Source organism: Arvicanthis niloticus, chromosome 30 (assembly GCF_011762505.2).
Source record: "Arvicanthis niloticus isolate mArvNil1 chromosome 30, mArvNil1.pat.X, whole genome shotgun sequence".
Taxonomy (NCBI): Eukaryota; Metazoa; Chordata; class Mammalia; order Rodentia; family Muridae; genus Arvicanthis; species Arvicanthis niloticus.
This window is the reverse complement of record NC_133438.1, coordinates 1,998,270-2,020,964: the sequence shown is the minus strand read 5'-3', so window position 1 is coordinate 2,020,964 and position 22,695 is coordinate 1,998,270. Positions and strand designations below refer to the sequence as shown.

Here is a 22,695-nt window from a genome sequence, read left to right as displayed (position 1 = left end):
AGACGAAATGAGAAGGGGTCAAGGAGAGAGAAAATGCATATGAACTTAAGAAATATGGGAAAACATTTGATAGATTATTTTTATTGTGTCTGTGATGCTTTCCCTGATGAGGACAACTCAAAGAAGAAAAACGTAACACAGTCTGAAGGCACAGGTTATCATGCAAAGGTGATAGCAGTGGCAGTAGTGAGTGTGGTGGAGAGAGGAGCATAAGGTATATATTATGTTGAGTTCACAGTACAGAAGGAGAAAGATGAGTACCTGTGCTCAGTTGTTTTCTCTTTGGCTTTTTTTCTCAAGACACTACATAAGCCTATGGAATGGTATTATCCAGATTCAAAGTTGGTCTTATTCCTATAGCTGAAACTCTCTGAAACACATGCATAGTCATAACAGCAATAAAATTTAAAAATTACAGTTCCATATTGTCAATTTGATACCCATACATTTGATTTTTAAATATAAATCTCTCTACAAGATTTCATATTTTTAATGGTCAAAATGTCATAGGATATCCAACATTAAATTGTATACTTAACCATGAGTAGATAAATATATACATATATCAATTGGCATGAAAATTCCAACACAGAATCAAGAATAAATTTATATATATATGAATTTATATGTATATTTGTGTATGTGTATGAGTGTGTGAACCTCCAACATTTATTCTCATGTTATATTTAAAAATTTCATAAAACTATTTGTTATTAACCTAAGCATAAAAATGCATTAGAGTGACAAAGAGGGGGTAGGGGAAGGGGTAATTAACACTAAAGATGCTTGAAAAATTAATGTATGAGTGTATGTATGTATTTGTGTGTGTGTAAGTTTGTGTATGTCTCTCTTTCTCTCTCTCTCTCTCTCTCTTTCTCTCTCTCTCTCTCTCTCTCTCTCTCTCTCTGTGTGTGTGTGTGTGTGTGTGTAGGTTTGTGTGCATGTGTGTGCATCTGTGTGTTTGTGTTCATTTGGAATTATTACCCCATACAGAGGATGATGCTCATCTCAGAAGCCACTGTTTGCCAATTAAAAAGCCAATCTTTTACTTGTTAGTAAGAGTATCCATGAGATTCCCCAAACTATAAATACAGAGCATGGCAATTGCTCTAGACTTGAGGAAAAGACCCTCTAGCCAAGCACACTATGTACTCTGGGCATAGGATGAGAGAAATCCAAATTTATATTTGCTAAGCAGCTTCATCTTGGCTGGGTGGCTTTCATGTCACCTGGGATGCATATCGCATGATGGAAAGAAGAAAGTCACCAATAACATTATTCAGCTGTGAACCCTTTGAACAACCGTCATGCCTGGTATAGTAAGACACTGACATGGGTAAAATGATGGCACAACTATATTGGGGTCATCAGCAACATTTTGTTTCAGAATTCTTCTACAAGAAGCCTGCTAGTAAATATCTGCCCAGGAATATATGGATGGGGAATACGTGGAAGGGGAATACACAGTGTCCTGATATTATTTTGGTAATTGGATATAGTATAAAACAACCCTTTAAAAGAATTTATATTTACCTATAGAATATTGCAACACTCAAAACTAAAGCCAAAGAAGCTTCTTTATGCAGGGAAGGTGGTTATCACACTGACCAAAGTGCAGAGAACAAGTGATTATATAATGATCTGTCACAGATGGGATAGTTGCACCATCCTCCTCATCCCAAGGGCCAGATAACAACATGGAAAAGTGGATGGAAAGACTGTAAGAGCCAGATATCAGAGAATATCAGTGAGAAAAAATAGAATCTACTGTTTATACCTGGACCACTGCACTTATGCACTCATAATAGTTTCATTGCCTGCATAAAACTGGTACAAGATCAGGCTACTCAACATTCTAGCATGAGTGATGAGGGTTAGCCCTAACTAAGGATCTATTGACATTTCATGGGATCTATGTAGGAAAAATTAGTATTCCTTAAAGCCCCAGTATGTCAGTCAACCAAGCTCCAATGCATGGCCTCAAACACCTATGTGTATATAGAAAGATGAAATTGGATGTGAGCTATGAAAAATAGAGGGCACAAAGCTGAAAGGGTTCTGGATGTGGGGATGAATCTAGATGACTTAAGAGGACAGGTGATAGGGTAATCAAAGTGTATGTATAGACATATGACATTACCAAAGAATTAATAAAAATACTGTGTCTCAAAACTCTACCAATAACCATAATTCTCTCTTCAGTCTATATATATGTAGCATGCTTGTTTGCAGTACAATTAGTGTAGAAAATGTTCAGAACAAAATTATCCTAAATATGAGGTCACACATTAACTATACATATAATTTACTTTATGCATAGAATGGAGTAAACAGTAGTTCATAAAGAATGAATGATAATTTCACAGTAAAATGAATCAATCTTTTAGAAAATATGGCTTGGAGCTGGAGAGGTGGGTTAGCAGTAAGAGCACTGCTTTCCAGAGTTCAGAGTTCAGTTCCCACTAACCACATGGTGGTTCACATCCATCTATAATGGGATCTGATGCCCTCTTCTGGTATGCAGGTATACATGCAGCTATAGCACCCATATTCATACAAAAATAAATAAAACTTATATACAAAATCATGTAGATGATAGATAGATAGATAGATAGATAGATAGATAGATAGATAGATATGAAAATATGGCTTGGAGAAAGGGAGACAAAGACCATTCATTGTAACAATCTCCTTTAGACCTATTAATTCAGCTGTTCTTCAAAATTTTAAAAATACTTTTGAGTATGTCTGGGCATTGAAAGGGGCTCTCAGCTTATTCCATATTCATCAAGAATATGAACCAACTTCATGTTCTCAGCACTGGCTCTCTGTAATTTCTGAATCCCTCCTTGTGACACTGTAGGCTCACAGAGATAATGTCTTCTTAGTTACTCCTAATTACTTAATTACATGTGCTTCTGTGATGTGGACACCTTTACACTGTCACTTAATTAATGGAAAGTCATTTTAAAGTTTTCTCAGTCCCTTATATAGATGGTGTTGTGGATGTAGAGTTGAGGTGAAAATCACTCCTGTAGTAGAAACAGGAACCTAGGAATAATAAACGTACAAATCAGGGCTGACAGTCCAATCCCAACACAGGATAGACTCAACCTTTCAGCTCAGCACTTGCCACTGTGGCAATACACTGCATGTATGCATGCATGCATGTGAGAATAACTTTCATGTCAACAGATGCATAATTATAAGTTTGAAACTCACATGGGTATGGGGAAATTGACCATGTTTCTGTAATTTCTATTTAGACTTGAAATTATTTTAAAAGGAATTGGACAATGTTTACTGCTAGGTGCAGAAAAGTGCCCAACCCTTCATGTGAAAATATGATTATTTCCACAAGACCCATAAAGTTGTTCTTGGTGCACTCTTCCTTAAAGTGGGATTCTTCTTTTCATTTTTCATTTTTTCTTTTGTCCATATAATACTTCCTCCCCATTTATTTGAATTTTTATTCTATTTTTGATAAAAAATATATTAAATTTTCTTCCCTAATAAAGGAACTATGATCATAAAGGAATATCTCTCTTGTAGAAAGCAAATGGGTTGATTACATCACAGAAAAATGACCCACAAAATCAAGTAAGCAGAGCTGATAGGGGTTCACAGAAACTGAAGTGACAAACATAGAGCCTGTACAGGTCCTTTCCTTATACACTATGGTTGTGTTGGTTGCTGATCTTGTTGGATGTTCAGCAATGGGAGTTGATGTCTCTGAAGTTTTGACTGTGCTTGGAGCTAATTTTTCTCATACTGTGTTGTCAGATCCTGCTCTGATATGAGGGTTTGTATCTAGGCTTATTATATCTTGTTAAGCACTCTTAGGCAGATATCTATAGGGGGCCCATGTTTTTTGTTTCTTTTCTTTTAAAGAAAAACAGAAGAGCAAAGGGGTGGTGGAGGAGGGACTAAGTAATAAAAATAAGGAAAACTGCAATCAGGTTGTAATGTATGAGAGAAGAATAAAAGAATAACAGAAGGAAGGAAAGGAAGAAGGAAAGAAAGAAAGAAAAAGAAAGAAAGAAAGAAAGAAAGAAAGAAAGAAGAAAGAAAGAAAGAAAAAAAGAAAGAAAGAAAGAAAGAAAGAAAGAAAGAAAGAAAGAAAGAAAGAAAGGGTCCCTCTTCTTTTAGCAATGTTTCCATGTTTTTCTTTCAGCAAGTAACATGGAAAGGGCCAAAATCAGTCAGAAAGGGCCTGTGAGTGAAGAGCCCAGCAAATGAAGTATTATAGTAGAGAGGTCTTGAAATTGGCATTCATCACCCATTAATTCTGATCCTATGTTCTCACATATGGCTCATTCCATAGTTTTAATTTTTTCATGATTTCCACAGAGTTTTAGATCCCAAATGCTTCAGGGAATAAAATCTATTAGTAGTAGAAAGGGTCAGAGGGCAGGAAGCAACCAGGAGGAATTTAATGAACAATATAGAAAATATTGAGGATGAACTGCCTTGTCTCTCTACAGAGAAAGGGGGCATATACTTCATTTTGGGGAAACATTATGTTTGGTAGATATAATGTGAGAACTATGGTCTAGGGAGGAATGAAAATGGAATGCCCAGAATTTGGAGTTTTGGGTTCTCCTTTTTCTTTTCTATGTTTTGGTGTGTGTTTGTTTGCAAAAGTGCATCCTGTAGGCTAGTCTGCTCACAAACTCACTAAATAATTGAGAATGAACTTGTTCTCCATTCTCATGGCATATCCTCCCCAGTACTGTGTTTCAAGGGTAGCCTCACTACTTTAAGCATCTGTTTGCTTATTTGTTTGATTGTTTGTTTGTTTTGTTTCTTTTGTCTGTATTGTGTTGTGAATAAAATTTCTATGTAGCCCTTATTGTCCTAGAACTCCCTATATAATCCAGGTTGGCCTCAAACTCAGAGATCTCAACTAGTCATATTTTCTGAGTGCTGAAATTAAGAGCTACTGGCTTTCGACAAGATTTTCACCTTAGAAATAAATGTCTCCAGAAATCTGCATGCAGGAAGAAAATACTGTCAGACAGTGAAATATCATTTATTTTGAGGAGAGTAATTATTTTCAAAGGAATGCTTCTTCTGACCAGCATTGCTTTAATTTATTAAAATATAGAACATCATTAACAGGAAGTATTAATGCAGACAAATGATACATCTTCATAGTGAAGACTTAATCATTGGAATACCTGGTAGCTAATTCATGACCAGATTTTAGCTTTCTAGTCCTACCATGTGGCACCTTGTATCCTTCAAGGTGAACTGCAGCTAGAGATGTCAACATTCAAGTTGTTCATTGTCTCATTGTAATCGTTTTAGAGGAATTTACAATTCAGAATTTTTAATCAGTGAGATTTCAGCCTTCTTTGGGATAACAGCATTTAGGAATCTGTCCTTTGTGTTTAGGTGAAATAGTTTTTTGAAATAAAAAAATAAAATAAAAATTTGTGGTTAAGAACCACCATGTGAATTTCAGGGGACACAATTCAACCTAAGAATAATTGTGCTTGAAAAAGCCAGTCAGGTACAAATACACCTTTTATCACAGTACTGAAGATACAGAGAAAAGTGAACATCTGGAAGTTTTAGAGCAACCTAGACTACATAGGGGTTCTAGAACAGAAAGGATGTTATAAAGTGGCATTTAATTATATTAAAATTAAAAATAAATAAAAAACCAGACGAACATACAAAAAGGATGCTTGAAGCAGTAGGCCAGCTCTAGAACTCCAGCACCTGGGAGGAGAAACCCATAGAATGTAAGATCATCCTCAAAGTTTTGCTGAGTTTCTGACCTGACTAGGCTACAAGATACACTTTTGCAAACACAAGAAAACAAACAAACAAAAAAATAGAAACAAGGGGAAAAAGAAGGAATTAACAAACAAGCAAACATGATAGCATTCCAGAACAAAGAAGTAATTTCAGATCTAAATTTTAGGCTAGAACAAGGAAGTAGGCTTCAGACATGAAAATGAGCTTGGACTAGGATAGGGAAGTAGGCTCAGATACTTTGGTCATCTTGTTAAGACTTTAGAAACAGTGTTGAGGGAGTGTTCACGGAACTTTGTTTATTGCCTTGCTTTTTCTTTGTCTATTCGTGTTTATTGTCTTGCTTGTTCCTTGACTATTTGCATCTACCGTCTAGTTCCTCAACCTAGAACTGACCTTAATACTTGCATGTAATTAAAATGGTATAAAAGCAAAAAAGGAGGAAGAGGGATGGGATGGAGGTTTATGGGGGGGGGGCGGGGAGGAGATGGGGAAAGGGGATAACATCTGAAATGTAAATAAATAAAATATCCAAGAAAAAAAGGAATACACTTGGAGAAGTGATATAGGTGTTTGTTCCCAGGCCTAGGAATATGAACATGTTTGCCCCTGCCAACAAAATGGAGAAGTTGTCCCTCAAATGTCTAGACTCAGAGAACTGTTTACAACAGATGCTGTTAAGCTATAGGGAAGTCCCAGGTTCCTATGATTAAATGAAGTCTGAAAACAAAATGATTGCCTTAAGAATAAGATTTTTTTCCTTGTTCTCAACACTATGGCTTCTTCATCGCAGTTCTGGGTTTCAGAAATGCCTCACTGTTTTGAGTATCCCTTTTCTTATATTGTCTGTTCTGTTCTGTTCTGTTCTGTTCTGTTCTGTTCTGTTCTGTTCTGTTCTGTTCTGTTGAGGCCATTTCTTTTTATATAGCCCTGGCTGCCCTGGAACTCTCTTTATAGTTCTGGCTGCTGAACTCAAACTTACTGAAAACCACAGGCCATAGCATCTGAGTGCTGGTGAATATATATATATATATATATATATATATATATATATATATATATATATAATCTCTGCTATCATTCTTTAAGCATTCTGATTATCAGAATCCAATTTTGTCTAAAGAAATTTAAATGCAGGAAGAAAGTATTTACATACAGTGGAAAAAGTGTCAAGACTTTTGAAAAAAACGCATATTTTCATAGGAATGCTTCTTCTGACCAACATTGCTTTAATTTATTAAAATTCAGAGCATCAACAACAGGAGTGAATATTAATTTACACAAATGATGCCTCTTTACACTGAAGAGTCAATCGTTGGCATACCTTGTGGGTAAGCCATTACAAGAATTTGACTTTCTAACCCTATCATATAACATCTTGTATTTTTCACAGAGAAGTACAGTTGGAGGTTTCAACACTCAAAATTTTCATTGCCCTGAATTTAGAGAAATTTAGACTTCAAAATTTTTATTGGTTATTTTATGTATTTACATTTCAAATGTTGACCCCCTCCTGGTTTCTCCTACACAAACCCTTCACCCCATTCCCCCTCCCCTTTGTCTCCATGAGGGTCCTTTGCTCACTCACCCACTCCAGCCTCACCTTTCTAGCATCCCCCTATGCTGGTGCATCAAGCCTCCACAGGACCACAGCCCTCCCCTCCCACTGATGCCAGATAAGGCCATCTTCTGCTACATATGTAGCTGGAGCCATGGATCCCTCCATGTATACTCTTTGGTTGGTGGTTTAGTCACTGGGAGCTCTGGGGGGTCTGGTTGGTTGATATTGTTGTTCTTCCTATGGGTTGCAATCTCCTTCACCTCCTTCAGTCCTTTCCCCTACCTCTCCCATTAGGGTCCCTATGCATACTCCAATGGTTAGCTGTATTTGCGTCTGTATTGGTCAGGTGCTGGTAGAAACTCTCAGGGAACAGCTATACTAGGTTACTGTCACCAAGCACTTCTTGGCATCAGCAATAGTATATGGGTTTGATGTCTGCAGATGGGATGGATCCCTAGGTGAGGTGGTCTCTGGATGGCCTTTCCTTCAGTATCTGCTCCACTCTTTGTCCCTGCATTTCTTTTAGACAGGAATAATTCTGGGTTAAAAGTTTTAAGATGGGTGGGTGGCTGGGTAGCCCATCTGTCTACTGGAAGCCATGCCTATCTACTAGAGATGGTGTCTACAGGTTCTATTTCCCTTTTGGGTATTTTGCTAATATCATTCCTCTTGAGTCCTGCAAACCTCTCACTTCCCTGTTGTCTGGAACTTTCTAGTGGCTACCCAAGTCTCCCCACCCCCAAACCTATCCTCATAGTCATGGGCATAGATGAATAATTTTGCAGTTGTTCCTCTAGTCTTAGTCTCAATTCTGTATAATAAAAACATAATTAAAGACTTTTTAGAACTAAATGAAAATGAGGACACATCATATCAAAACTTGTGGGACTCTCTGAAAGCAGTACTAAGAGGAAAAATCATAGCTCTAAGTGCCCACAAAAAGAAAATGTAAATAGCATACATTAACAACATGACAGCACACCTGAAATCATTAGAACAAAAAGAAGCTAATATACCCAAGAGGAGTAGACGGCAGGAAATAATCAAACTCAGGGCTGAAATCAACCAAGTTGAAACAAAAAGAAGAATTGATTTGGAATTTTGATGGGTATTGCATTGAATCTGTAGATTGCTTTTGGCAGGATGGCCATTTTTTACTAAGTTAATCCTGCCAATCCAGGAGCATGGGAGATCTTTCTATCTTCTGAGATCTTCTTCAATTTCTTTCTTCAGAGACTTGAAGTTCTTGTCATACAGATCTTTCACTTGCTTGGTTAGATTCGCTCCAAGATATTTTATTTTATTTGTGGCTATTGTGAAGGGTGTCATTTCTCTAATTTCTTTCTCAGCCTGTTTATCCTTTGAATAGAGGAAGGCTACTGATTTGTTTGAGTTGATTTTATATCCAGCCACTTTACTGAAGTTGTTTATCAGGTTTAGGAGTTCTCTGGTGGAAGTTTTACAGTCACCAAGAGGAGAGAGGTGAGGTGGGAAAGAAATAAAGGAAGGAAGGAAGAGAGGGAGGGAAGGAGAGAGGGAGAGGGGTAGAGAAGAAAGGAGGGGAAGGGAGGAGGATAGAGGAAAAGAGGAAGGAAAGATAGAAAGAAGGAGGTAAAGAAGGAAGGAAGGAAAGAAGAAAGAAAGGAAAACTGGGTTCTGGTACTGGTTTAAGGAGTGGGAACTTGAATGGGCTTTTGATGAAATTGAGTATTGTCAACTCGGCAGAGTTCACTGTCTCCAGTCTTCCCTAAGCTATGTGACCCTCCTTTGCACATAAGCTGCTACTGAGTCTTTATTATCACTGACATCACCTAATTTTCTTCTTTCCTTTTATTACTTTGCTTCTCTCTATTTTTTACCATCTCCATATCTTTTATCTTATCTCTGTCTCTTTTTTGCATGATTCTATCTAGTTCTTAGTTTCAAAAGAAAGATTTATTTGGATTCTTCCTTTTTCTTTACAGATGACACTGGGGGTCACTCCCAGGAATTTGCAATACCTGGAAAAGCCATGAGATACATCCCTATCATATGCTAAATAACTTGGGGTGCTTTTATTGTTTTCCTTTCTTCCACTCAATTATTTACATACATTTGGGAAGCTTGCACTCTGTTTTTGTGTCTCAATAATGAGATTATAGGAATGTGTGACATGAAATACGGATATCAGTAAATTAAATTGTCTCATCAATTGTAGAATTATCAGACGATATTTTTATACCAGAAAAAAAATGAATTTAATGGATGCTTGAAGATTTAGGTAAAAATTGAATAGATTAAAAGGAAATAGTAAATACTTGTTAGGATTATGTTTATTGTCTCAGTATTTCAGCTATTCTGAAATATGACAGATGTTTTTCTGATTCTAGTTCCACATTTATAAAATATAGCCCCAAACTGGTTGTGATATGAGTCCAGCTCATACGTTCTGTACAAGAACATACAGATACAGTGCTTTCCTCATATGAAGCCTGTCTACTTCACCCTGTGTGCTTCTGGAAAATAGACATAGGTCTGTGTGGCTTTCTTTATGCATATTATCTTGGTCACTGTTTCAGAAGATATCATATATCTACCTGATGTCAGGGATTACTATGAAACCAACCCAAAACAATAACAAAACTCTACCATATTATACTCCTAACACACTTTTCTTACAGACAAAAAATAAACTCATTATTGTGACTTTAAACTCAATATCACTAACTTATTAAATAAAGACAGTTTTGAATTTAGATGATGGCCACCTGTATAGCTCTCTTAGTTACCAGAACTTCTTGTGTATCAACAACAATCCCCTTACATTTAACATTGGAACTAATATCAAACTATAAATATTTACCATGTTAACCATTCTGAGTATACAGTTCAGTTGTGTGAATAATGGTTCAACTGTTCTGCAGCTGATCTTGAAACAGTTCATCATAAACACAAAAATCTGAGTATTTGAGACAAATATTTATTGCTTTCTACTTTCATTCCTGTTGATCATCATGCTAATATTTTTAAAATAGTCATTATATAATTAATTTATTGTTGGGAAGGTCATGTGTACATAAAAGAGCATATATGATTAGAGGTTAGAAGATATGTTTTGGGACTGTGTCTGTCCATTCATGTTTGGGACCCTGGATTGAATTTTGGTCATTGGGCTTCTTGGAAAGAACATTTACCTGCTGAGCAGTCTTGTTGGCCTCATTGTTTTAACTTCTGTGTATGTGTAATTGATCATTGTAGGTACCAATGATCAATTGGTTGATCACTGAGGTCATCTATGTTTTAGGATGTGTCAAATTTCATCTTTGAGGATAAATACTGCACCATGTTGTCTTCATGCATGTCTTTGTTGATGACCATGTGGAATGATTGTATCTTTCAGCTGCTGGAATGATTCTGCTATGAAAGTGAATATGTTAGTCAACAAAATGTTGGACTGGGTATGAGGACTATCTTGTACCTCACTGGTACAAATTGGCATAATTAAGCTCTAATTGTATTTTGAGAGAAAAGTTTCATTTTAACAGGAAGGGTGATGTGTAGGAGGAGCTAAGGTAGGAGGAGTACTGAGAGGAAGAGAAGGAGTAAGAAGAGGAGGAGAAGAAGGAGAGGAGAAGCTAGGTGAAGAAAGAGAGAAAGAGGGGGGAGACAGGGAGGCAGAGGTTCAAGTATCTCCACCAGTCAAAGATAGTTGATATATCTAGGTTGGGTAGTTGGTTACACCTCTCATTGAGCAATACAATACTTATAAAGCCTTTTTTTTAAAACATTTTTTAAAAAACGTGTAAGTGCAAAACGGAAAAGGGGGCATGGTATAGGGGTTTTCTAAGGCGGGGGGGTGGGATGGGGAAAGGGGATGGCATCTGAAGTGTAAATAAAATATCTAATAAAAAAATAAGAAAAAAAAATAAACATTGGCTATAAGCCCTGGCAGTATATTTGATGAAAACAATAAATAGATTGGATTCTACAAAAAAAAAAAAAAAAAGAAAGAAAGAAAGAAAGAAAGAAAGAAAGAAAGAAAGAAAGAAAGAAAGAAAGTGAATATGAAGGTACTTCTTCTAGACCCTGATGTTAATTCATTTTTATTCATAGTTTAGTGACACATTCTCCTATTACCCTCTCCTTGATTCTACAACACCCTTTTCCTTGCCTTTGACCTATTTTCTGGTTTTGTAGCCCAAATCCACTTTCTATCAACACTTACAAACATGTGGACATTGTGATCCATGTCCTTGTTTCAGAAAGAACATGGTTTTTTTTTTCTTGTGAGTCTGAGTCATCTTGCAGAATTCTTTGCAAGTTCATACTGTTCTTGAATTTTTCATGATTTCATTTTCCTTTACAGATGTTTCACAGATGAATGAAATTCCACTGTCTAGATAGCACACTTGCATTATGTGCTGACGAGCCTCTAGGATGAACATAGCTCCTTTACTATTGTGAATAGTGCAGCACTGTACATAGACATCCAGTATCTTCATGGTAGGACATGGAGACCTTGGGGTATATGATCAAAATTATATAGCCGTGTGTCAAACTGTAATCCTGCATTTGTTGTATTGACAAATCTTTGTACTTATTTCTGTAATGAAAGTAATAATTTCTCTACTACCAATAAAGAATGCGGATTTTCCCCCATATCAGCATCAGCATTGTTGGCATCTGTTTTCTTGTTGTTAATCATTCTCTGGGGTGTAATGGAGTGCCAAAGTATTTGTAATTTTTATTTGCCTGGTATCTAAATACACTGAATACTTTTTAAAAGAATTTATGGCCCATTTGTGCTTTGTTCATAAAGAAATCTCTCCCATTTCATTAACATGTTTGTTAACTTGAAAGTTTGTAAAGAGACTGTTTAATCTTTACTTTTCTTTATACAGTCTAGGTTTTAAACTCTGGGTTGAAATATAGAAGTCATTAATTTTCTCCCATTCTGTAGGTTGTATCTCTATTTGGCTGGTAGTTTCCTTTAGTGTGCAGAAAGCTTTTAATGTAGTTATAGTCATTAAATTTTAGTGCATGTCCTGTGCTATTGCCTCTACCTACATCTTATATTACTAGCAGTTTTCTCTGAGAGTTTTAGTATTTCAGCTTTTGAATAATTTAATATTAATTTTTGTGCAAGATGTGGAGATATAGACACAATCCCATGAGTCTTCAGTTGGATATCCATTTTACACAAGTTCATCCAGAATCAGAAGTTCTGAGCACCTAGTCATACCAAACATTCAAGAAAGAAATGTTTGTAAGTTCTTGAGAACTGCTGAGACTCTTCAGGACAAAGGCAGGGAAACCAGATTCCTCATTTATCCTTACTCATCACTAGTCTCTTCCTGTGTCTTGATATCCTCTCATATCCCCAAATGCTTTTCCAGCAATTGTCACTATTAATAACAAAAAATGATGACCTAATATGTGGAAGATGCAGTAACACTACATTGAAACTTGGCAATCATTTTCTCAATTTTGTTAAAGAAAAACAATGGTAAATTGTGTACTATCTACAATGTTTTGCTTTCCATATAGTCTGCATTGTGGCTATAATTTCTCCATATGTTCATCCCCTTAAACTCCTTTTATTTTCATATGTTTTAATACATGTTTAAAAGATATACAATGATCTCTCTTTCTCACTCCCATTAGCACCCTATCACTGTATTTCCTTAATTACTCCAGAGGCTGAGCGTCATTTTGCACACATTTTGGATATTTCTGAATAGTTTATAGAATTATGTCAGTCATGGACCCAATTTCTCATTTGTTTTATATTTTGTATTTTTTTCAAATTTAGTTTTAAATATTCCTTTGATGGTAGAGAGGAGTGTCAGTGTTTAAGAGTGCATGCTGCTATTACTTTGGATCTGTGTTGTTTCTAGCTCCTGCTGGTGGCTTAAAACCATCTACAAATCACAAGCCTCTGGTTTCTGCTGATACACTCACATGCAATGGAGCAACACACACATCATTTAAAACAAGATAAATCTTACAATTAAATATTTTTAAAATATTCTGAATATTTAATCACTCATTTTGAATATTATTTTCAAATATTTTCTGTTGTTATTTGTGACAAATTTTAATTGTTTCATTTGAACTTCAGAAATAATAATGGCATACCTTAAATTTGCTATAGTTGAAAACTGACCCCAACCATCATGTTTAGTCAAAAGAAATGAATACATTAAGCTTCCTTGTTTTCTTTTGTAATTTTGGGGAACATTATTCTCTCTGTGTAGCAATGACTGTCCTGGAACTGTCTCTTTAAATAAAAGAGCCTCAAATTCATAGATCTGTCTTCTTGGTCTCTTGAGTCCTAAGATGAAAGGGATCTACCACCACATCCAGTCTAATATTTTTTCATTGAAAGAATGGAGAATATCTACTTATATAAAGAGAAGACTTTTAAACACTCTTCAGTGGAAGAGATATATACATTCAATAAAGTGATAATTATTTTCTTTAAGCTGACCCTATGAAATAAAGGACACTCAGTTTATTTCCAGAGTCTCAATCATAATAATTTTTTTTTTACATTTTTGATAGAAATGAAAATGACTCCTGCAAATTTGGCAATGGGAATATTCCTCTTCTTTAACATTACTGTGGGAATTCTTGGTGATTAATTCCTCACTACTGTTTTATTATGTCTTTATGATATTCACCAGAAAGTGTTTAATGCCCAAAGACGTGATTATAGAACACTTGACTTTTGCTAACTGCTTGACTATCATTTCAAAAGGCATTCCAGAGACACTGTCAGATTTGGGATTTAAAGATTTTCTGGATGATTTTGGATGTAAATTGATAATGTATACTTACCGAATAACCAGGGGAATGTCCTTGTATGCCATGTGCCTATTGAGTGGCTTCCAAGCAATCACAATCAGCCCCAGTAATTCCAGGTAGATGATGCTTAAACACAGAGTCACCAAGTACATTGGTCCTTCCTGCTCAGTCAGTTGGCTTGTATAGCTGCTTCTAAACATCTTGACTCCAGCAAGAATGTTAGGACCCAATTACAACAAAAATGTAACTAACATGGTGAATTATGGATATTGCTCATGGTTGACTTCCAGAAATGCGGCAACTGCACTGTATATGTTTCTACTCTGCTTCTCTGATGGCTTGTGTCTGAGTCTCATGGCTTGCTCAAGTGTCTCCATGGTGAGTATACTCTACAGACACAAGATACAAGTCAAGCATATCCACAGTGTTCAGCATTTTCATAAAGTCTCTCCCGAAAACCAAGCCACAAAATGTATCCTCATCCTGGTTTGTACATTTGTTATCTCCTTACTCAATCTCTTCTGTATGTGTAATCTTTACAAGCTACTCCAAAAGCTTGGGATTATGGGGAGTAAGTATATTTATATTTTTAGAAATATGCTTTCCAATATATTTCCCCTTTGTTCTCATCAGCAATTTCAAGTCTAGTTGCACCTTGTTTTTATCCTTCTGCAACAAGACATAGCTTCCTCCAAATATTGCATGAGCCAAGGTAATCTCTCTCTTCTTGTATATTACAATATCCTTTTATCTTTGTAGAATGACAGGACTGCAGTTGGAAAAGGTCAATCATCTTTTAACAGACTCCTTTGTCGTGATTTGATCATGGTTGTTTTATTATAGTGGTTTTTTTCTTTCTTTTACACTATTTATTATCCAATAACAAGAAAGTTTCAAACACATAAAATCATCCTATTACAAGTTATTGGATAATAGGCATTTTTATATATAAAAAAAGTACACCAGTGAGAGCAGACCTTATGATCTCTCTCTCTCTCTCTCTCTCTCTCTCTCTCTCTCTCTCTCTCTTTCTCTCTTTCTTGCACACATGCCTCTCATATATACATATTCATACATGTATTCATACCTTCATTTTTATGTGTATGTTAATTTTTCCTGCATGTATGTCTGTGCACCACATGCATAATACTCCTGCAGAAAACAGAAAATAGCCTTAAACACAGTAGAACTGGAGTTATAGGCATTTGTGTGCCAACATTTAGTGCAGGAAATAAAACCTGGATCCCCTAGAAGAGCTATCAGTATTTTCAGCCACCGAGCTATCTCTTAGGCCCTGAAGGTTTTTTAAAATCATAGTTTAATTTTTTATTTTGTGTATGTGTGTGTGCCTCAGTGCATGTATGCGCACCATGTGCATTGCCTGATGCCGAAAGTTGCAAGAAGAACACATTGGATCCTCTGGAGCTACAGTTAAGTGTAGTTGTGAGCCACCTGCTATGCTTGCTGGGAATGAAACTCTATTCCTTTGCAAAATCATGATGAGCTTTTCTCCAATGAACCAGTTATCCAGCTCCTAACTGTTGTTCAATGCTTCTTGTATGTAGTTACTACATCTTCAAACATCATCATTGGCTTGAAAATTTAGTAGAAAAATAAAGGAACATATGTCTCCTTAAAAATGTTAGCCTCACAAAGGCTAGTATTACATATTACATTTTCTTTAATGTGAAATCAAGAAACAAAAAAGAATCAGAGTAAAATATGAATCACTGAGATCAACAGAACCTCAAAGAGAGTAAAATGGGGATATGAATGAAGTAATTAAAGATAAATATGACATAATCACATAATGTGAATGAATGAAAGTATCATACTATCACTACTATGTATAATTAATAATTAATTCTTTGCATATACTCACATGTTTAGGAAAATACACCTCTGAGGTGTACCTTTCAACTGAGGAATTACATTAACAATTTACTTAACTTAATAACCTTTCTTACAAAAAAGCATTATTTTTCTGCAAAGAAAAAATATGTCTGTTGTGGACTCCTTCAGTCCTCTAGAATATGCACATGCCACTAAACCATGTGTTAACCACTGACCCTCTAAAAGTTCCCACATTTCCATGTTCACTGTAACATATATAACATAGAATTTGGTGGGGAGACCTTTAAAATCTGACTTTAGTGACATACTTATGAGGGAACAACTTATTGTTTTTAAAAAATTTTTATATCACCAAACCATCCTCCAGTTTGCCTAGGGGGGTCTGTATCTATCTACACTTCTAGGTTTGTTTCATTCAGATACTTGCTCTCTAATTTTGTTCCCATTGACCCTTTCACAAAAACAAAAAGTAATTCTCTTATTTTTGTATGAAACTGAGCGTAATTTTGATCTTCTCTGATTCAATTATTTAACTTTTGTCTAATTCATTATCTCTGAGCATTCTATGCATGTTAACAAAAATTGTCACTCAGTGACCACCTCAAAACATCTGAGATTGTAAGTATCATATTTTTCCTTCTCTTGGACAGTAGTTTGTCTTATCTTATTATGAAATAGTTTCCATTATTTAAGTGTAAACATATTTTAAAGGATGATAGTTGCTAATGCTACAGTTATTCTCGCTTAGAATTTTCATGAGAATATTGTATTTTCTTCTACCAGACACAGTACTATTGTTATGGAATCATTAAAGGTGTCATTATTTTGCTAAATCAAAGAAATCCCTGAGTCTAAACTCTCCATCTTATTTTCTCTTTGTCCAAAACCATAATTATTTATTAAAACACCTTCTAAAATAACAACATTTATTATTCATAAATGACCAAAGCCATCCACTTCAACTTAAGGGATTTGGATGACATTCTTCTTATAATTGTTTCCTGATTAAGTGAGACAAAGAATTTCTTTTAGAGGGCCCAAGCATGTTAGAAAAAAAAAATGTTAGTCTTAAGAAAGCTAGCTCTAGCATTTGTTGTCCAGTCTCTGTATGCTGAGAAAGTGCAAGCTTATATGAAGTCCCAACTGGAACAGTTTGAAAAGTTGGACCAAGTGAGCTAGGTGTTTTAAAGTTGACCTGGAAGCAAGTCTTTAGGGGAATCAGTTTCAATGCAACTGAGATAGGATCAGAGTGGGGAGCTAGAACAGCAAGTCTCAGTATCTCAATGTCCCTGATGGCGAATCTTGTCTGGGCTGCATTCTTGGTTGTTTTGTTTTACTTTGTTTTGTTTGTTTGTTTTGTTGTTGTTTCATTCTTTGCTTTGTTTTATTTTTTTCTGCAAACATAAAGCTTTTAGAGGTAATAAATATATTTCTATATTAATATAATGCATGGAGTATGCAATGTGCACAGATCAGTTAAAGATGAATTTTTGTTCCTTGTTTGAGCAGGTAAAAGACAAGTCTTTTAATGAGTTAGTTTGATTATATAACCAAACTGTAATATAAACCTCCATTCATGCTATAGGAAATGATGACATGATGAATCTATAGGACTCTGTCACCAAGAGAATCCATTGGCTATGTACAGCTGAAGTTCTGCCTAGAGACATTTTTAATGGCTCAGACAGTTTCAGGGCCATTCCCATGTAGAGGGATCAGCAAACCATGTTACCTGTCCTGTTTAGTCTTTATGACATTTTTCTTCCTGTCTCCAGCCAAAAACTTTTTTTATTGGATATTTTATTTACATTTCAGATGCCATCCCTTTTCCCCATCCCCCCCTAGAAAACCCCTATCCCATGCCCCCTTTTCCTTTTTGCATTTATACACCTTTTAAAAATGTTAATCAAAGGCTTTATAAGTTTGGTAATGCTCAATCAGAAGTGTAACCCAATACCCAACCTAGATATATCAACTATCTTTGACTGGTGGAGACATGTGAACATCTGCCTCCCTGTCTCCCCCCTCTTTCTCTCTCTCATCACCTAGCTTCTCCTCTCCTTCTTCTCCTCCTCTCCTTATTCTTTCTCTTCCTCTCAGTACTCCTCCCACCTTAGCTCCTCCTACATATCACCCTTCCTGTTAAAATAAAACTTTTCTCTCAAAATACAAGTAGAACATAATTATGCCAATTTGTACCAGTGAGGTACAAGATAGTCCTAATACCCAGTCCATCATTTTGTTGACAGAACCTCTGTCATCTCTCTTAACTAAAACACTTAGTTCTGAACCTGGCTTTTTCCTTGGCTTTAGAATGAATGTCAGCTGAAAACCATCCACTCAAATATTTTCTCTCAAGGTAGCTACCCAGGATTGGCTATGAGGCTATAAGTTTTCAACCCCTTCAGAAATCCAGAATGACTGAGTTAACTAAAATTGTGGGAAGCACAAAGCATAGCTTCTAAAACTTAGCCAATTTATAGAGACCTCTGAACACCTGGACACTCCCTATACTACAAAACGTTGGAGCATCTGATCTTCAGCCTTCTGGCCCAGGATCATCTGACAGACCTTAGTGCTGCAGAATTGTTAAGGGCTGATTACTCTGTCTAGGCAGATATAATCAGTCGACTATTCTGCAAGTGTGTTGCGGCCCGAGCTGCCCAACACTTGGGGGCCAGAAATGTTGAGAACTGCACTACCCCACGTTTGGGGGTCAAAATGTCTCCGACCATTCTGTCAGTGTTGGCACCTGCACTGCCAAAGCCTTGGGGGCTAAACTGTCAGAGCCCATACTGCCCCAAGCTGCTCCAGTCTGCCTGTCAGGGTTCAGCAAGAGAGAGAGTGAGGACAGACTCAAAGAATGGAGATCAGACAGAGTGTGATTTAATTCCGTTTATTCGTCAGTCTCTCTTCTTCTCTTCAAGTCCCAAGTCTTGAGTTCCTAGTCCCTAGTTTCTAGTCCCTAGTGCCTCCAAGTTCTAAGTTACTTCTTCCAACTGCTAAGTGCCTAATGTCTAAAGTCTAATTCCAAGTTTTTCCTCCAAGTGCCAAGTGTCTAATAACTAACTACAAGTTGTACTCCAAGTTGTACTGTCCTAATGCCTAATTCTTACTCCAAGTTGTACTCTCTGAAGTGTCTGATTCTCTGTTCCTACTCCTAGTTGTTCTGAACTCTTCTGTCTGCCTCTCACCTTTTATATGTCTCACTTCTAAGCCATGCCCTTAAGTCATGCCCTTAAGTCACACCCTTAGGTCTTATCTCTAAATCTGATCTCTAAGTCTTGCCCTTAACTCACACACCTTTAAGTCTCACACACCCAAGGGAAAATCCTGGGTATCTAAAGCAAGATGTTATCAGAGTGTGCTCAGCTCTTGTAGGCTGATGTAATCAAGTCTCTTGTCGGGGTATATGGCTCAAAATGGCTAAAAGGATGATAGCCGCCTTCTGTAGGCTCCCCACACAAGTGTGTCCTTTTCTGCACAGTAATTTGTCTGTAAATGGAAAGAGGCAATTCTTGCCTAGTGGCTGTCTCACTACAACTGGAGTAACTCCAAAGATGCTCAATTTCTTTTTAGAATTCAATACAGGAAGCTATAAGGAGCAGACAGGTCTCTAATCAAAATGAACATTGATACTGTGGACTTCTGACATTTTGAAAACCAACAATCCATGTAAGGTAATCTGGACTGTTGTCTGGTAACTCCACTCAGCTATTTCTAAATAAAACAGAAAACACCCTAAAAATAAACTCCAAGCCATGAATTTGCTATAGTCCCTTAACTCACAGGCTGACCATCTCAAATCTGTTGAAAAAGTTAAAGAAGGACTGGGCCTAAGCCTTGTATTCCTAAATGTGTTACACAGGTATAATGCCTATGAGAGTAACAATATTCATCTCACTTTTATATCAATAAGAAGCTCGTACCAATGAAAACCTTAAAATTTGTAATCAAAGTAAATTTGTGCCATTTAAGAAGTTATATCTTCATCTTGATAATAATTGTACAGATTTCTACTAATAGGTTATGGCTATGCAATAAATCCTAGCTAATCCTCTCTATTCCCACAAAACCACTACTTTTCCCTAGAAATACAGCCCAACATTTACCACCTTAGTCCCCAAGCCCAGGGAATAGGGGCGCTGACTCTTCATTAACTTCTTCAAGCTGATTATGGGTGTTGAGATATTAGAAGAGGAGTGGGGGGAAGAGTAAATTGATAAGCCTCTGACACTTTGTCTTCACTGCCTCCAGATGGAATTCCTGGACCTCAGAGGTTTGAGCAGGTCTGCCCAGCTTGCTTGATGTGTAGATACACCAAGGCTGATCATTCTGCAATATACAATTCTGAAAACAAATTTTAGTATCAAGATAATTTTTTAAGAGGGCTGACATTTTATTAAGATGTTGGTTCTAACAGCTTTTCTTTTCTTTTTTTTTCCCCTTCCAACCAAGAACTTTAAGAGATCTTCTTTCATCAAATCTGATCCTCATTACTGGGGAAGAAATCCAAAGCTCTTTCGCTCTTTCTTTCTTTCTTTCTTTCTTTCTTTCTTTCTTTCTTTCTTCCTTTTTTCAATTTAAATACATCCTTATTTTTTTATTAGTAACTTTTTAAAAATGTTAATCAAAGGCTTTGTAAGTTTGGTAATGCTCAATAACAAGATGCCCATACAATCAGAAGTGTAAACCAATACCCAACCTAGATATACCAACTATCTTTGACTGGCAGAGACACACAAACATCCACCTCCATACCTGCCCCCTCTCTCTCATCTCTTAGTTCCTCCTCCTCTCCTTACTCCTCCTCTTCCTCTCATTACTCCTCCCACCTTAGCTCCTCCTGCATATCACCATTCCTGTTAAATTAAACTTTTCTCTCAAAATACAATTAGAGCATAACTATACCAATTTGTGTCAGTAAGGTACAAGATAGACATAATACCCAGTCCATCATTTTGTTAACTAGCCAGAACTTCTGTCATCTCTCCTAACTAAAAGACTTAGTTCTGAACCTGACTTTCTTCTTAGAATTCAATACAAGAAACTGTCAGGAGCAGACAGGTCTCTAATCAAAATGAACATTAATACAGAAATGTTTGTAATATCAATTCTGTGGACTTCTGATGTTTTGAAAACCAACTATCCATGTAAGGCAATCTGGAATGTTGTCTGTTAACTCCTCTCAGCTATTTCTAAATAAAATATAGACAATACCCTAACAATAATCTCAGAGGCATGAATTTGCTATAGGCCCTTAACTCACAGGCTAACCATCTCAAATCAGTTAAAAAGTTAAAAAAAAAAAAAAAAAAAAAAAAAGACAGGGACTAAGCCTTGTATTCCTAAATGTGTTATAGAGGCACAATGCCTATGAGAGTAACAATATTAATTTTGCTTTTATATCAATAAGAAACTAGTACCAATGAAAACCTTAAGTTTGAAAGCAACGTAAATTTTGTACCATTTAAGAAATTATCTTAATAACAATTTCATCTTAGTAACAATTACACATATTTCTACCAATCGGTTATAGCTAGGCAATAAATCCTGGCTTGTCCTCCTTGTTCCAACAAAACCACTGCTTTTCCCTAGAAAGACAGCCCAATATTAACCACCTCAGTCCCCAAGCCCAGGAAAAAGAGATGCTGACTCTTCATTAACTTCTTCAAGCTGATTATGGGCATTGAGATATTAGAAGAGTGGCAGGGGGAAGAGTAAATTGATAAGCCTCTGACGATATGTCTTCACATATTTGTCTTCTTCATATGGAGACAAATTGTGGGACAGAAACTGGAAAAGCAGCCCTCCAGAGACTGCTCCACCTGGGTATCCATCCCTTGTGCATTCACCAAAGGTAGTCACTGATGTGGATGCCAGGAAGTACATGCTGACAGGAGCCTGATATAGCTGTCTCCTTAGAGGTTTGCCAGAGCCTGAATGAAATACACAGAGGCATAAGCTCACAGCTAACCATTGAGCTTGAGGCCTGGGTCCCTCCCTATGTGCTCCCAGGCTGGTGGTTTAGACCCTGGGAGCTCTGCTTGGTTGGTATTGTTGCTCTCCCCATGGGGCCGCAAACCTTTTAGCTCCTTCAGTCTTCTCTTTAACTCCTCCATTGAGAACCCCATGATCAGTTCAATGGTTAGCTGTGAGCATTGCCTCTGTACATGTTAGACTCTGGCAAACCTCTAAAAAGACAGCTATGTCAAGCTCCTGTCAGCATGTACTTCCTGGCATCCACATCAATGTCTACCTTTGGTGACGATAAATACCCAGGTGGAACAGTTTCCAGATGACTCCTCCTTCTGTTTCTGTCCCACACTTTGTCTCCATATTAGCTCCCATGAGTATTTTGTTATGCCTTCTAAGAAAAACTGAAGTGCCCACACTTTGCTCTTCCTTTTTTATGAGCTTCATGTGGTCTGTAAGTTGTATCTTGGGTACTGCCAGTTTTTGTGCTAATATCCAATTATCAGTGAATGCATACTATGTGTGTTCTTTTGTGATAAGGTTACCCCACTCAGGATGATATTTTCTAGTTGCATCCATTTGCCTAAGAATGTCTCAAATTTATTGTTTTTAATAGCTGAGTAATATTCCACTGTGTAAATGTACCACATTTTCTGTATCCATTCCTCTGTTGAAGGGCATCTGGGTTCTTTCCAGCTTCTGGATATTATAAATAAGGCTGCTATGAACATAGTGGAGCATATGTCTTTGTTATT

The 22,695-nt window shown here is 36.6% G+C and overlaps 1 pseudogene; it reads left to right on the top strand.

Annotated features, from left to right (window-relative positions):
- Positions 1 to 9,434: 9,434 nt before the first annotated feature.
- Positions 9,435 to 14,816, top strand: LOC143440756 (vomeronasal type-1 receptor 2-like; annotated as a pseudogene).
- The last annotated feature ends 7,879 nt before the right edge of the window (positions 14,817 to 22,695 follow it).